The following is a 14,339-nucleotide window of genomic DNA, read 5'->3' as shown; positions in this document are numbered from 1 at the left end:
GATTGGCCATGCTGCTTCTGCTGCTTATTCTGAACTTACTGCTCCTGTCTCCACTTCCCTTCCCATAGCATGGCCAGCTATTGATAGGTTACAAAAGATAGCCTGGCACTATCAACTTTTCCAGCCCCTCTTTGAAGAAGTTTGTGATCCATTAGTACTAGGGCTGGGTCAGAGGACATTTGAAGGGCTCCATAGAGTCCAATTCAGCAATAATCTTTGTGACATTATTGAGCAATCTAAGCCCAGGTGGAGATTTACCCCATCTCCTATAGAGTGTGAATACCTTGTCTATCCAAAGAGCTCCTGCAGAGGCTGAGGGCAGTGTTTCCCTCCACTATGGTAGTATACACCTTATAGCCCTGGGCGTTCTAGCATCAGTCTTAGCTTTTCACCATTCCTCCCAGAGGTCTGGCAGGTTGGCTCGGAAATAACCTTCCTAAAGGCCTGCTCTGACATCCCAGAATTCCTGAAGGGGTAGGTATGTGGATCAGTGTCCTCTCTCCCACCTAGACTCCACAGTACAGTATTCCTTCACCAGTGACTGGCCCTTGGGGTTCAGGGTGGTCTGAAACATGGCATTTTATGATTCCATCTCTCCCTCTCTTTAAACCCACAGTCTCTGTCAGAATATCCGGACCACCTGTTAGACACGAATGGTTCAAAGCCAAGTTTCTGGTAGCTTTGCCAATAGCCAGGAGAGGCCACTCCCTTTGAGGAACAGAGATAGAGGTGGGCCGATCCCTGGGTGGTCCTCGTGCTGTATTCTGAAAGGCAGAAGGAGGGGAGAATTGACTTGAGACACAATCATAGGTGCAAGGAAGAGCCAGCCGTTGGTCACTGTGGTAACAACTAGGGGTGGAGAGACACTGTAAACCTGTAAAACAATCCCCAAACTTTCTCCCTAGTTAATAGCTGGATGTTCCCAGGTAATCTGGTAAATGTAGTGTGTTATAGGGACATGTTTGAAGGTCACTAGCCCAGCTGTGTAGAGCCAGCAAAGAAGTTGTGGGGAATGCGATGCCTGGGCTGGGGGTAGTGGTGGGGTGGAAGGCAGTTGGATGAAGGAGGAGGGAAACTGAGCAATGACGTGGCGGCTTGGGACAAGTGAGGGCTTCAGGGGAGCCACCCTGAGGAGTTTGGACTGTAATTTGTGGGTGGCAAGAAGCTCTTGAGGGGCTGTAAATGGCGGAGAGATGGGATCAGGCCTGCATCTTAGCAGCATCGCTCAGGCGGCTGGCTGCAAGACTGGTTAGAGAAGGGCAGGATGGAAGGGCGGGAGACCAGCCAGGAGGCTAAGGTGACAGAGTCCAGGTGACAGAAGAGAAGGACCTCTACTGGTGTGGCAGTGGGGAAGGAGAGGAGGACATGGATTTGAGGACCGTTGAGGCATAGAGTCCCCAAGACTTGGTGCATAGTTTGGCTGCGTGTGTGCATTTGTGTGGGGCGGTGATGAAGGGAGACTGAGACCCAGGGTTCCAGCTCAGGCAAGTAGCCTGACATGTGGAAGAAAAGAGAAGGACCGGCTTCGGGGTGAGTTAGCTTTGGGATGTACTGGTTTTGAACTGTCTGTACCAAAATCAACATTTAGCAGACCATTTGGATGTGAGACTGTAGCTCAAGAAGCAGGTCGCAGTAAAACCATGGAGTGTGTGTGATAACCAGAGAGAGTGAGCTGAATTCAGGACCTGGATGCATCCACTTTCAGGGTGGTTGGAGAAAGAGGACCCACAAGGAAGATGGGCTGGAGAGGATTGGAGAGGTAGGAGAACCAGGGGAAAACGATGTATTAGACGTCAAGGGAGTAGAAAGATTCACGAACGAGGAAGCGGTCACCAGTGTCACACGCAACAGAAAGGTCAATCACGCAATGTCCGAATCATGCCTGCTGGGTCATGCACTCTGAAGGCTGTTGTCTTCCTCACGGAGAGCACTTTCAGCAGAGGAACTGCAGAGCCGCTGGTGAACGAAAGGAGAGAGGTAGTATGGCAGGTGGTACTTGGTAGGTGGGATGGAGTTCAGGTGCAGATCACTGGAAGTGGGAGGTCAGTGTGCTTTGACACTGGAACACCGGAGGTGTTGTCACAGGACAGACGTAGGTGGCTTTGAGGACTGGCCAGCTCCAGGCTGGTTTCGGAGGAGTGTCCGACGACAGGGAGAGCACAGTCCAGGGTTTCCCAAGAATGTGTGATCATAAGGACACATGGAGTCTCGTTAAACACGAGTTCTCCAAGTCTCTGCCTGGATCTCTCCAACCCAGACCTGTAGGAAAGGAGCCTGGAAATCTGCATGTTCAAGTTCCCCAGGTGATTCTTAGGATCAGGCCAACTGGAGAACATTGATATCAGGGTGAAGAAGGGGGGATTTTGAGAAGAATGGATAGAGGAAAGGTTTGGAAGACGCCCTGGGAAGGAAGCAGAGAGAGGCAGGCCAGGCAAGAGGGCCCTGAAGAGGGTGGAGAGAAGCCATGCCCAGAGGGCTTATTTTGGTTCGTGAGCAAGGGTTCCCCTTTCTTTACTGTGTGACAGAACTGGGTCATAGTCAACTTCTGGTCCTGGTAGGGAAGACGGGAGAGTGTGCCTGGAACACTAGTCGCTGAATCATTTGTGGATGTGGGTTTGGATCGTCTCTCCTCTGAATTGTCTCATCTGTAAATAGGGGGAAGGTTGAAAGTCAAATCAACTCCTCTGCCTCTCTTCCTCTTCCTTGTTGTCTGGCTGTCATCCTGGCAGGTCCCAAGAGAAAATGGCCGGAACTTGTCACTGGGTTTCAAAACACAGAGGGGCTTTATTAAGTTACCTCATCTCTGTTTCCAAATAGAGCCAATAAAAAGCTAAGGACTGGACTGGAGGGTTTCCTCCTAGGACTGGAGGGTTTCCTCTTTTCACCCTGTGGTGATGCAAGCAGGGCATTGCTGGGTCCTGGAGCCGGCAGCAGATAGATACATAAGTGGAGTCGGCGGCCACCAGTATGACAAGCACCGCTGCCCAACTCAGTATGCATTCCTCACCTGAAATTCCACAAGGAGGCAGGTGAGGTTGAAGCAGCCAGGTGTGGGAGGAGAGACATGGGCTTTAGAATCCCTATCAGATCTATATTCCAGTCCTCTGATGCTTTCTAGACATGTGACCTTAAACAACTCAACTTCCCTGATCCTCAATTTCTTCTTCTGGGAAGAAGGGCATAATATCTGCCTCTGGGGGCTGCTGTGCGGATTAGACAGGCGAAGCGCAGAGTGCCAGGCGTAGGTGCTCAAGCACCTGGCAGAGTCAGTCACTGTGGATCACTGTTGACTGCAATCTGCATGGAGAACCCAGAGAAAGGGACCGGGGAGGGAGAGTACAGGGGGTAAGGGTCCCTGGAGGTACTGTTGACTAGTTTCTGTCTCCAGTAGTTACCAGAATGACTGCAGTCCAGGTTCACAGAGCCATCTTACCTGTTCTTTATTTTTACTTTGTTACCAGAGGTGGTAACAGTATAGTATTATTTCTGTATACATGCTTCAAGGTCAGGGACTACCTGATCTGCTGTCCTCGGCACTTAGTACTTTAGGTGTTCATTAATAACATACTCTGAAGAAACAGAAACCACAAGTCGAATCATCTGGAGTGCAGTGTTTAAGAAAGGCCAATGTGACTCACTTCAGAATATGCAAAGATTATTCACTAATTTCCTTCCATGTGGTGCATTTGTCACTGCCTGGTCACGCTGGGAAGAAGAGTTCTTCTTATGCCTTCCAAGTTCAGAAGCCCCAAGACAGAGACAGATGAGGTCACATGGGGAGCACACGGGGGTTTGAACTTCCTGGAAAGGCCGACAACCAAGAAGTCTGCCTCCTGCTCTCATTCAGACGGGTCCTCTGAGCAGGAGGAGAACAGGGCAGCAGCTTAGTTAGCCCCCCTAAATCTACAACAGGAGAAAGGAATTTTCCTCAGGCTGCCTGGGGATGACGAGGAAGATGACTGGCACATTCCCCTGTAGGAAGGTTGCTGACCCAGGGCAAGGCCCTTCTATGTGGTTTCCTGCCATGGAGGAAATGCAAGTGTATGTGGAGGCAGACTGTGATTCCCAACCCACTGAAAACTCCCACCGCTCGCACCCTGTGCCTGAAAGTCTGTTCAAAAGTCCAGTTCATAGATATCTACCGAATGCCTACCAAGTGCCGGGCACTGAGTTAACCCAGCTGGCTTCTTTCTTTTAAGAGTCACTTTGCTATGTCATGCCATTCTCAAGCAACTCAACCCTGACTCCCCCACTCACTATGAGAAATAGGGGTTTACACTGGGAGGAGATGTGGACAGCGGAGTCAGGAAGTCCAGTTGAGAGACTTCCGTGTCTTCGCTATGTGAACTTGGCTGGTTACTCGGCCTCTGTTTTTTCATCTATTTAATGGGCTTAATCACCTGAGTTGCTGAAGGGATTGGCCAAGGTGATGTGTAAAGCTCTTAGTCAAGCACTGGTGAACATAGCTATGAATTTGAATTCGGGCTGTGTTTCCTCCCACAGACCCTTGGGTCCTCTGCCCCTCATGGCAGACACCTATACCAATTCTAGGCGTGCTTGACTGTGTCCTTACCTTTCGGTAATCTTGGTACCCCATTCAAAGGAGTTCCAAATGGCCACCACACCACGAGGAGTGCCCCACACCAACTGAGTGTGTGTGTGGTGGGGGGGAGGGGTTCATGTGAAGAAGGAACCAGAAAGGAAAGGACCAAATTGATGACCTCGCCCAGCCCTCCAGCTTGCTATCCCAGATGCCCTTGCACTTGGGTATTGAGATGTGTGTGGCAAGCACTTCATTACTAATAACGCAGTACTGCAGATTGTAAATAACGTATTTAAAAAGTCAACTGGCAGACACAAGATTGTCTCTATCTTAATATCACTTTTATGCACTTGCCTTCCAAATGGCTTTTCAAATTTAAATTTTAACTGGTCATTATGGTGTTTTTCAAGCATACACACAAGTAAAGAAAATAGTGTAATGAATCCCAGCTTTAATAATCATCCACATTTGGGCCAGCAAAGGGTGTCCTGAGTGAAAGAGAAAGTTGTGGGATCATGCCCTGGGATTGCATACCCCTGCACTCACCTGGGAGTGAGTTCTACAACATTCATGTCTTGTTGGAAAAAAGGCTGAGAATTCTGCATCTTTCCAGTCCATTTCGGGTTGCCATCTCTTCCCTCTGGAGAACGGTAGTAACCCCTACATGGCCAGGATTGACCGAGCTCGAAAAATGGGTGGTACCATTGGAGCCTCACAAACAGAGTGTCCTCTCTTTGCTCCTGACTGACCCTCTCTACTCTTGAGTCGAAAATGAGGAAGGATCAGACAGAGGCAAGAGATTGCTTAGCTGTGAGCCATGAGCTAGCCTCCACAATGGACCCTCCGACCATCTCTCAGCAGCCACCTGCCTGCTGAGGTCACCAGTGTCCTTCAGGATGGCTCGCATCCTGTTTTGCAGAATGATGACTACTGTTTTTGATAAGCACCTTAAACAATGGAGAGAAAGGGATAGTGTAATCTGACCCTGAGCTGCGTGGACCCCATAGGGAGGGGGTCTGTCACACTTATCAGTGAATCAACTTTAGCCCTGAGGTGGGAGGAGGCCATTGTCCCCACTCAGCAGTGGCAGCCTATGAACTGATGAACTGATGAAACATTTCTCCCAGAGGCGTGATTATTACCATACTGTCATCATTTCTATAGTGCTTTCCTTCTGAGAGGCTGTGGTCACCACCCCCCAGCCAGGACATCCCCACACCTACTCAGGCAGTGGGGGTCCAGGAAAGAGCAGGGATTGTAGAATGAGAAAATCTACATGTCAGTCCTGGCTCTGTTGTTTAATTGGTTCAGTGCTGTTGTTCTGTTATTTGATTTGCTCTTGGGCAAACCCCTGAACCTCCTACCTTATTCAAAAAAATGGGGATGATGATGTTTTACCCCAGAGTGATTTAAAAACCCATATAAGGATTATTCATTTTATTTTCTTAACTGCACTGGCTTTAGGCAAAACTGTAAAAAAAAGTGAAGGGTTAATTCAGCACTTCCCACATTCTGCATCTGAGCCAATTCCCCCTTATTCCCAAGTCCCCCTTCTCTGCTTATCCTGAAAGCATCAGATGCTTCCAGACAGCCAATGAAAAAAACAGCCATTTACATTAATATTCACAAAACGGCTGGTAATTTAATCTCAACTGAGGAAACAGTCTCTACTTATCAAGTGGTCACTAAGTGCCAGGCACCGACTATATTTTGTGCAGTCCTCACAGCAGTGTCATCAGGTATGTGACCATCATCCCCATTTTACAGATGAGGAAACTGACAGAAGTAAGATGTTTGCCAAGAATCATGTAGCCAATCCACAAAAACTGGGATTCAAATGTAGTTATGTCTGACTCTAAAAGCACTGCTATTTGTTTGTTTATATCCTCTTTGTAAGATATTATAACCTAGTGATTCAGAGCACAAACCTGAGCCAGATGGCCTGGGTTCAAAGCTCAGTGCCTTTACATATCACTGTGTGACCTGGGCAGGAACTGTGTCCTCATCCATAAAAAGGGCTAAGAATAGTGCCACCTCATAAGATCGTTGTTGGGATTCAATGAGTTAACGTGCATAAAGCTCTTAGAATGGTACCTGGCACATAGAAAGCACTATGTAAGTTATCATTAATTATGAAAGCAGTCAGTGCTCAAAGAAAAAATTCAAACAGTTTGGAATAACATGAAGGACAAAGCAAAGTCCTCTCCTGCTCACCTGTCAATTTTACCTCTCAGTTTGATGGGAGAAAATCCTTTCAGACATTTTGTCCATGTAGACACATAACCCCACACTAATATATGTTTGTTACTTTTACATTAACAGAGCAACTTGTTTTTTTTCACTTTATGACGTTTCAGATACGTTTCTGTATCAGTTCCTATAGAATTACCTCATTCTTATCAGTTGCACAGTGTAATGTAGTCATGTCTCTACAGATAAACACGTTTTTATTTAAGCTGCAAACAATGCTGCCATGAATATCCTAGTGTGTACAGGTGAGTGAGTATTTCTGCCGGAGAGATTCCCAGAAGGAGAGTCGTGGGGCAAAGAACACATTCAGAGGTAGTGTTCTATTAGGTCATCCATTAAGGATTAACATTGTTTTACAGAACAGAGAACTGTAGAGAGAAGTTGGTGCCTAACACAAAGGAATGAGCAGCTAATCATGGAGTTTTAAGTGATAACATTGTTAGGAAGATTTTTTTTTTTTTTTTTTAAGATGGTGAGTGAGTGCTACCAACATCCCACAAACCATTCTATTAGGCTGAAGCCCACTTATCTGGGAGACCAGCTTTGCTATCAAAGATTGGATTAGTACATCTAAACACATCAGGCTTTTCTTTCAGCCTGGCTCCTCCTGTTTAGGGGAGCTGGCAGGCTTCATGTTCCCTTCATTTCCTACAACTTTCCAGGTTCCTTCTGCTGCACTCGACACTGCTGCAGGGCTCCCCTCCACCCCGTGCTGGTGCAACCTGCACATCTAAACTAAGCCCCTTCCCATCATGATTCAAGATGGCAGCCAAGTGGCCATTGCACTAGGTTTTACATACATGTGTTTCCTCTTCCTTCATTCCATAGTGAAGCATTTCTTTTCCCAAACTCCTTCTCGGCAAATTCACCAGCGTCAACAGTCTGTCCCCAGTACTTTTCAGCTCTCCCTTCTCTGTGTTCCAAAGCACAGGGGCCTCAGCTGATCCAGTCTTTCTCTCTGTATCTATCTATGCTGTGCTATCTGATGACATACTCAGCTCCCTATCTCCCCAGGCTAGTGATGCTTTCCATAATGTAGGGCCTAATGAATTTGTTTTTTAGTGACTTCTAAAAAAATGTTTATTTCTTTAGTTTGAGACAGAGAGCGAGTGAGCAAGAGATGTGCAGAGAAAGGGAGAAAGAGAGAATCCCAAGCAGGCTCCACACTGTCAGCTGAGATCATGACCTGAGCCGAAACCAAGACTTGGAAGCTTAACCAACTGAACCACCCAGGCACCCTATTTAAGTGACTTTATTTATTTATTTATTTATTATTTACTTTATTTTTTAAAATGTATTTATTTTGAGAGAGAGAGCACAAGTGGGGAAGGGGCAGAGAGAGAGGGAGACAGAGAGAGAATCCCAAGCAGGCTCCACACCACCAGCGCAGAGCCCCATTTGGGGCTTGAACTCATGGACCATGGGATCATGGTCAGAGGCTTAACCCACTGAGCCAGGCTTAACCCACTGAGCCACCCAGGCACACCAATTGACATTAAAAAAATTTTTTTTTTAACGTTTTTATTTATTTTTGAGACAGAGAGAGACAGAGCATGAGCAGGGGAGGGGCAGAGAGAGAGGGAGACACAGAATCTGAAGCAGGCTGCAGGCTCTGAGCTGCCAGCACGGAGCCCGACGTGGGGCTTGAACTCACAGACTGTGAGATCACGACCTGAGCTAAGTCGGACGTCCAACTGACTGAGCCACCCTGGCGCCCCAGATTGACATTTTTAATAATAAAAATAATACATGTTTGCTGGAAAAGGAAACCCTGTAAAGGAGAGCTGGGTAAATAAGGAAATTAAAATCATCTGGATTTCCCGAATTATCCAGAGATATTTTGGTGTATTCTCTTTCAATTGTTAAATAAGTGGAGAAGTTAATTCATGCAAACCTTGTCATTAAATTAAGAAAGTAACTACAGAACAAGTGTCCAGACTTTGGTGATGAGGCAGGACCTGAAATAGTAGTTCAAATGTAGACCACCAGGCCAAGGTGTATCTTGTGTAGAAAGTGAGCCTCTGGTGTCAAGAACTGCGTCTTTTTCACTCACTCACTCATTCAGTGAGTATGTGAGGGTCTATGCAGCCATGGCCCTCCTGCAATGACTTCTGTAGCCGATATGACTGAGTTAGTTGGCAGCCATCACACAGACCTTTTGGGAGGTGAGTTGACTTCCCTGCTTGGTAGACTGGGGATTTCCATGACACCAAGTCCATGGTTAGCTCTTCACAGAGCAGGAACTTGAGTGGTGAGGCTTCTGAAAATCTTGCAGTGCTTGCTGCTCAAGTGCATGTCAGAGATGCCAGCTCTTTGTGTCAGTGGTTTATTATATATAACTTCAGGGAATTCTGTCTCTCTGTCTGCAGTTGTTCAAGTTCAGATTTTCCGTTTGGTCTTTATCAGTTACAGCTTAAATATCTGGTGTTCCTTACTTTTTACCATTTAAGGCTGGGGAAAGCCAGAATTTTAGGAGTTATTTTTCCTTAAAATACGTTTCACCCAATGTCTGCCCCAGCAGCCTCTTAACTAGTGATGTCCTGGAGGGGGTGGGGATCAACAAATTACTTTGTGGCAGGAAGGGATCCACTCTAGGTGGAGTGCTCCCTGACAAAGCCTCTTACACTGTCCAGAAGACATCAACTCCGTGTCACTGGTTACATTGTCCTTTTATGAGTCTCTTTTAGCCCAGGGTTTTACTGTTTAAACATTAATGTGGGAGCTGCCTGTGCACCTGAAGAAATCTGAATCTGAAAATTGTTTATAGCACAGCTCACATCCTTGGCATTATATTTATTTAGCTTATGAGGGAGCTTTAGCAGTCATGTAAAATGAAAGGGCAAAGGGCCTAGAGTCCTGGAGTTCATTCATTCATTCAGTAACTATGTACCAACTACCAATAATGTGCCAGGCCCCAAACTAGGGACAAAACAGAAGTAAAACCAGACATGGATCTTAGAGTCTATAGAACAACAGATGTTAAACAGAAATAACAAAAATAAATGTGTGACTATGAACTGTAATGAATTCCAAGAAGGAGAGGGGGCTATGGGGCACATATTGATGGAGAGCCTGTTCCGGGTTTCTGGGAAGGTTTCCCAGAGAATAGGACATCTGAACTGGGATTGGTCATTTGATTTCAGGGTGCCTCAGTCTTCTCATCAGTAAAATAGGGATACTATTAACCCTCTTTGACTCACAGACATTGTGGAAAGAATGATCATGTACACGAGAGAGGCTTTGAAAAATGCTCAGTGTACCTGAAAGTGATCCTGCTGCTCTCTAGCAGAGGCAGCTGCGTTCTGACTTCTACATCTGTCGTCAAGACAGGCATTACTCAGGCACTTGGACTGCAGACCTTTGATCATTTTCCTCCACCTGCCAGGCAGCTGGGGTCAGATGGACTTGGAGTTAGCCCTGGTGCTGCTACCTACATCTAGTGCAAATTTGGGTGGGTTACTTAGCTGCTAAAAATTCACTTTTCTCACTTGTGAAATGGGGTGATATCATACCAGCTCATGGCTTAAGGCTTGTAAAGACTTAAAGCACAGTATTTGGTTAGTAGTTACTCCTAACCCAATTGTAGCTTCTGTTATCATTGCTAATTATTAACTCTTGCTAATTATTTCTTGGCGATAACTTTGCTCATTTTGGTCCTTCCATCCCCACTGCCACCAGCCTCTTCAAGGACCTTGTCATGTGACAATTACCACAGCTTTCTAATCAGTATCCTGCCTCTCACTTCTCTGCTTCATTCTGCCTGGTTTCCAGAAGGAGCTTCCTAAAATAATAGTGCTTAGCATATATCATCTCTTTTCTTTAATATCACCACTGGAAAAAAGATTGCAGCTCATTCCACAGAGAGCTAATATAGAAGGAAATTGTAGAACGTTGATCATAAAAGGACCTACAAATGGATAGAAAAATGGGGGTACAGGGGCGCCTGGGTGGCGCAGTCGGTTAAGCGTCCGACTTCAGCCAGGTCACGATCTCGCGGTCCGTGAGTTCGAGCCCCGCGTCGGGCTCTGTGCTGACAGCTCAGAGCCTGGAGCCTGTTTCCGATTCTGTGTCTCCCTCTCTCTCTGACCCTCCCCCGTTCATGCTCTGTCTCTCTCTGTCCCAAAAATAAATAAACGTTGAAAAAAAAAAAAAAAAGAAAAATGGGGGTACAAATTCCAAAAAGGAAAAATAAATGGCTACTAAACATGAAAAGATGAGCAGCCTCACTTATACTAAGAGAAGTGCAAATTAAAATTGCACTAAAATTCACATTTTATCAGATTGACAAAAATTCAAAAGTTTAATGATAACTTCGGCCCAGCATAGGGGGAAAATAGGCATTTCCTTAAATTGCTGGAGGGTATAAATTGGTATGATGCCAACGGGAGGCAATTTGGCATTACTTCTGAGAATTACAAAGGCATATACTCTGTGGCTCAGCAATTGTACCTTGGGAAATTTATCTTACAGATATACTCGCACATACTAATAACATATATTCAAGATTATTCATTGCAGTGTTGTTTGTATTAAGAAAGGGTTGGAAACAACCTAAATGTCCATGAATAGAGCACTGATTAAGTAAGTTACAGCACATCTCTTCAAAGGAGTAACATGTACTAAAATGGGAAAATCTCCAAGATATATGGTTAGGTAAAACAAAACAAAACAAAATGGCAAAGCGTAGAACTATGGTTCTACATATTAATAGCAATTGTTACCTCTGATGGGAGGGGGACTGGGCAGATGGGAGACAGAGTTGAGAGGGGGACTTTTCACTGTCTGCCATTATATGTATTGTTCAGTGTTACCTAATCAAAAATTACGTTCAGCCCTTGAACAATGCAGGGTTTAAGGGCACCAACCTCAGTACAGTTGAAAACTTGCATCTAAATTTTTTTAAGTTTATTTAGAACGAGAGAGAGAGAGTGAGAGAGAGCATGAGCCAGGGATGGACAGAGAGAGGAGAGAGAATCCCAAGCAGGCTCTGCCCTGACAGAACGTGGAGCCCACACAAAATGTGAGGTCGTGACCTGAGCCGAAATCAAAAGTTGGTTTCTTGACCAACTGAGCCACCCAGGTGCCCTTGGATATAATTTTGGACTCTCCCAAAACTTGACTGATAACCTGTGGTTGCCCAGAAGCCTTACCTTACATAAACAGTCAGTTAACATATATTTTGTATGTTACATGTATTATACGTTGTTATTGTTATTAAGGAAATGTTATTAAGAAAATCACGAGGAAGAGAAAATATGTTTACAGTAAAATGTACTATATATATCAAAAAGAATCCTTCTATAAGTCGACCTGCACAATTCAAACCCGTGTTGCTCAAGGATCAACTGTATGTTAAAAATACTATTATCCAGCCCTTAATGTATTGAGCACTTACTGTGAGCTAGGCACTGGGGATACAAGTGTGAAAGGAGTTGTGTGGCAGAAAGACCACTGAACTTGAAGTGAAACCGCCTGATTCAAATTCTGCCTCTGCGTCTTACTAGTAGCTATGGATCTTGGCACATGGTAGGCATGCAACGAATCTTTGTTGAATCAATTTATGGTTGAGGTTACTTAACCTTTCTGAGTCTGTTTCCTCCCACGTAAATGGGAATAAAGACGCTTCCTATCTCACAGGGGTTTGGGAAGACATAGACTGTGTCATGAATCAGAGCATAGCTAACGATGACCACTATATGCCAGTCACTTTTCGCACTTTTTATTCCCTTGACTCCTCATGTGCATTTGCTCACTCACTCATGAGGAAAAGGAAGAACTGAGAGGAACAGTGACTTGCCAAGGCCTCTCTAGGTGTGAATTGTCTAGTCTTTCTTTGTGGCTACCTGCCTATGATGCTCCACAAAGTATAAGCTTTACATATAGTAGGTGCTCAGGGAATTTTGAAAATCAAGAAAATCCAATGCAAGTTTGATCACTGTTTTTAGTGACACTTCAGAGCAGCAGGAAGTCACTGTATTTCTAATCATTCAGTTCAGAAATAAACCAGCTGTTCTGTTTGACATTCACTGTGCTGAACATTTTGGGAAAATTCAACAAAAATAAAAAGCATGTGCCTATCATGAGGTAGGGAAGATAAAGACCAACCCACAAAAACATCTATGAGGAAAATGTAGAAACTCATTCTTTTTTTTTTTTAATTTTTTCACCCTTATTCAGTTTTGAGAGATAGCATGAGTGGGGGAGGGGCAAAGAGAGGGAAAGACACAGAATCTGAAGTAGACTCCAAGCTCTGAGTTGTCAGTGCAGAGCCCAATGCGAGGCTCGAACTTACAAACCATGAGATCATGACCTGAGCCAAAGTTGGCTGCTTAACCCACTGAGCCACCCAGGTGCCCCTAGAAACTGATTCTTAGGGATGCTGTACTTAGAATCTTACAGACTTGCCAATATAGTTCTTTCTTAGGGGGATGAAAATGACATAAAATATACACAACATGGCACAATTTTTAAAGCATTTTGATTGGAGTAGAACATACAAGAAGAACAGTGCACAAGCCAATTAGTTTTTATAGACTGAAGGACAGTTAATTTTTATAAAATAGATACATTGATATAGCCAGCACCTGGATCAAGAAATGGATTATTACTAACATCTGGAGCCCCCTCTGGGCTGCCTTTCCGTCACTTCCCAACCCTCAAGATAACCATTATCTTTACCTCTAACATCATAGGTATGTTTAGACTGTTTTTGGAATTCACATAAGTGGACGTATATAACATGTACCCATTTGCGTTCATCTTCTCTCACTCAACATTATATTTGTGAGAATCATGCATCTTGTTGAGTATAGAGGTAGTCGTTATTACTGTATAGTATTTCACAGAGTTTATCTTCTCTTCCACTGATAGACAGTTGGGTTGTTTCTTTGGGGCTGTTATAAAGAGAGATGCTATAAACATCTTTGAACATGTCTTTTGGTGAGTATGTGTATACCTCTCTGTTCAGTAGACAAGATCCCTAAGGATAGAATTGCTGGGTCACAGGCTACATGTTAATTTAGTTTTAGTAGATAATACCACCTAGGTCTGTAAAGTGTTATACAAAGTTCTCCAATTTTAGCCATTCTGGGCAGTGTAAAGTGAGACATTGCAACTTCAGTTTTCATTTTGGGGGTGATTAATAATGGAGAACCTTTCCATATGTTTATTGTTTTGTTTTGAGAAATGCCTGTTTATCACCCCCCCCCCCTTTTAAGAAATGCTATTCAAAAATTCTGCCTATTTTCAGTTGGACATCCTGCCCTCTTTTTCTGATTTGTAAGTGTTCTTTGTAGATTCTGTATACAAGTCCTTTATTGGGTACATGGGTTGCAATGATCTTTTCTCCCTTTGTGGTTTGACTATTCACTAATGGTGTCTTGAGGAACAGGAGTTCTTAATTTTAATGTTGTCCAATGATGAGTTTTTTCCTTTATAGTTAGTACTATATGTGTTTAGGAAGTCTGCCTACCTCGAAGTCATGAAGATGTTTTTTTGATTTTTTACCTTGAATTTAATATTTTATCTTTCGCATTCAGATTTAAAA

General features: G+C 44.5%; 1 protein-coding gene across 2 annotated transcripts in view; it reads left to right on the top strand.

Moving 5' to 3' along the window:
* BCAR3 (BCAR3 adaptor protein, NSP family member) overlaps positions 1-14,339 on the top strand; it is a 163,071-nt gene that overhangs the window by 33,330 nt on the left and 115,402 nt on the right. The gene's annotated exons all lie outside the window — the stretch shown is intronic.

The sequence above is a fragment of the Leopardus geoffroyi genome, chromosome C1 (genome assembly GCF_018350155.1).
Source record: "Leopardus geoffroyi isolate Oge1 chromosome C1, O.geoffroyi_Oge1_pat1.0, whole genome shotgun sequence".
In the NCBI taxonomy this organism is placed as follows: Eukaryota; Metazoa; Chordata; class Mammalia; order Carnivora; family Felidae; genus Leopardus; species Leopardus geoffroyi.
This window is presented reverse-complemented; position numbering and strand designations above follow the sequence as displayed.